Here is a 3141-nt window from a genome sequence, read left to right as displayed (position 1 = left end):
AAGGTAAAATATTAAGTGGTTAAAATTATTTTCTTTTCAAGCCATTTTTTATTTTGAAATATCGATAAATTTAGGAACGAAAACAACGTTATAAAGAAATTTGTTATAAATAAGTAACACAACGTTATTAAAATACAATGCCGAACCAATTCTTCTCGAATTTCTTGGCAATATCATTCGTATTTAGCTTCTTTAAAATCTGTAGTCTTAATTTGATCTGTTCTAGCATCACAGAATTAATAAAGGTTTCTTTTATTGGGCTGTAATAACAAAACGCTTCAATAGTAGGAAAATTTCAGCGCAATCGCTCTTGTGAAAACTGTTTGCATCTTTCAAAATCACAAAAAAATCCGAATACTTCTAATATGTTAATTTCTTGCCTAGCTATGCTATTAAGCTGGCAACTAAATAATTACAATTAGCAGTAAGAAAAACGTTTTAAACTAATTAATTAGCCAATTAGTAATTTGACATATAAACTAATTCAATTCAATAAGAAATTAGTCATTTATTTTTAAATTAATTAATTTCAATTACAAATTTCTAATTAATTACCTGTATAATTAAGGTCAAAAAATTAACCGTAAGTAAAAAATAACACCATGAAAGTGCCCATGGACTTCCTACTCCGCCTTTGGTTATGCATTTATTGTTTTCGATAAAGGGGTATGAAAGCCTAACATGTATTATTCTCGAGAAATGAGAAAAGCCTCGAAACTTCCATCATGCTAAATTTAGTTTCATTTCATCATTTTTCTTGCCACTGTTCCTAAAACGGGCTCCGGAGTTTTAAATCCATGCGCACTGCTATTTATTCAAGAGGGAAAAATAGTGATCGAAATACGGGAGTTACGATTTACGAAAGAGTCATAGTTTTCACTGTGAAACGGAGAGAGAGGAAACAGTGGGTGGGTTAACAATTTTGTTCCCCCCTCACTACTGGTAGTGGGACGCATTCTCTCCCGTTTAGATGAAACTCGATTTTTTACTACAAATCGGCGAAAGAGATTAATTGAAAATCCAATTGGCTAATAAACCAAAACTAAATCTAATTAATTTTAAAATAGATAAATGCCTTTCCGATGCACACTTAGTTATTATAATTATTTCCCAATTAGCTGTAAATTAATTAAAATTCAATTACCATTTTCAATTAGTGAAAAATGCCAATTAATTAGATTTTTAAATAGCTAACTAACTAATTAGCACGGCTCGGATTTCTTGTATCTCTTTCCCCCGAGTAAAATCTTTGTTTAGCAACTATACTCAGAGTTTGAGCGAAATCTCAAGAAATCTCGGTTTGGAAATTATCAATATATTTTTGAAATTAACGTAACCAACGATTCATCATTTTCTGATTTAGGGTAAAAACTGACATACATTTCTCACGTAATTACCTTGATATTTCGGGTTCACGGGTAGTTGACCGGTTTTCAAAAGAGCGTTTTGGAATAAAGCAATGCCCAAATCAGCGGTTTGCAAAACCGCGTTGAAGCAAAACCGCAGTTTCTGTTTCCGCGTTTCTCAATACAGTGCTATTTCCCAAAACAGCGGCTGCTATTTCCGCGTTTCTCAATATAGCGCTATTTTCCCAACCAGCGGTTTAGCGCTACAGCGTTTCATAACCGTTTGTGATCCTCAGGTTATGGACTGGTTCGCGGAATATATTCTGGAAAAGGTGGCAGCAAATTAATAGGAAAATATTTTGGAAAAGGTGGCAGCTAACTATTAGGAGGATATTTTGGAAAAGGTGGCAGCTAATTAATAGGAGGATATTTTGGATAAGGTGGAAGGTAATTTATAGGAGTTCAAATAATCCATCCCAACCAAACATTAAAACGCATTAACAAACTAGACCACGAAATTGTTTGTTTGACAACCATTAAAATTCAAACCTAAAGCTGAAATCAATACTAATTAGAGCTCGGCATTATCCATCCGTTATCCGTAAATTAGTGAATAATCGATTATTTATAGGTAAATGTTGTAGAAATAATTCGATTTAATATACAACTTCTGTTGATAATTATGGATTATGGATAAAATAACGTGGATGATGGATAGATATTGCCGAGCTCTAATACTTATACCTTCAACAATACGAAACAACGCTCAAGATGTAAACGCTGTAATCAAAATGCGCTGAAACGAGAAATGGCTATAATGGCAAACGCGTTTATGAAAAAGCCGTTTTGGACAATGCTGTTTTGATAACACGCCTAATCGATAACATACCGATATTTCGGTGCTTCAGGAAAGTTGTGAGAGTCAACTAATAGAATAAATGGAAAATTTTCTTAAGTATTTTTAACACTCAAAAAACTTACAAGTGGGGCCTTCACTGTCATTTCAACAGATACGTGGGGTCTTTTAAACAAAATTTTCAAATTTCATGTATATTATAATATTATAGCTAAAATATTGATTATCAGAATGAAATTTAAGTAATCATTCCTACTTATAGCTTAACACTTAAGTTTTGACGTAATTTCTGGTTTACAAGTGGGGACTTAAACAGTCTCCCAACCTTATATCTGGGGACATTTGTGTATAAATTATTAGATTTTGAATTAGTGTCAAAGCCTATATGGTTCCATCAAGTATTTCAATTTAATTATTCACACTCGATAAATTTACAAGTGGGGACCTTCACAGTCATTTCAACAGACAAGTGGGGTCTTTGAAACACACATTTTCTAATTTCATGTATATTTTAATTTTATAGTTTAAATATTGATTATTATAATGAATTTTAGGTAATCGGACCTTTTAAAAGCTTAACACTTAAGTTTTGAGCTGATTTCTAGTTTACAAGTGGGGACCTAAACAGTCTCCCAACCTTATATCTGGGGACATTTGTGTATAAATTATTAGGTTTTAAATTAGTGTCAAAGCCTATATGGTTCCATCAGGTATTTCAATTTCATTTTTCACACTCGATAAATTTACAAGTGGGGACCTTCACAGTCATTTCAACAGACAAGTGGGGTCTTTGAAACACACATTTTCTAATTTCATGTATATTTTAATTTTATAGTTTAAATATTGATTATCAGAATGAAATTTAAGTAATCAGTCCTATTTCTAGCTGAACACTTAAGTTTTGAGCAGATTTCAAGTTTACAAGTGGGGACCTAAACA

The 3141-nt window shown here is 32.2% G+C and overlaps 1 long non-coding RNA gene across 1 annotated transcript; it reads right to left on the bottom strand.

Moving 5' to 3' along the window:
- Positions 1–489: 489 nt before the first annotated feature.
- Positions 490–2223, bottom strand: LOC149656072 (uncharacterized). The gene is made up of 2 exons (XR_016370010.1): positions 2091–2223; positions 490–1669 (listed from the first exon to the last, which is right to left on the bottom strand). It is a non-coding gene; the product is annotated as an uncharacterized LOC149656072 (long non-coding RNA).
- Positions 2224–3141: the final 918 nt, after the last annotated feature.

This window comes from Phalangium opilio, unplaced genomic scaffold (genome assembly GCF_054372755.1).
Source record: "Phalangium opilio isolate 3A_F unplaced genomic scaffold, DU_Popi_V2 ptg000077l_1, whole genome shotgun sequence".
Lineage (NCBI taxonomy): Eukaryota > Metazoa > Arthropoda > Arachnida > Opiliones > Phalangiidae > Phalangium > Phalangium opilio.
The sequence above is the reverse complement of the archived record's forward strand: the minus strand, read 5'-3'. Positions and strand labels throughout refer to the sequence as shown.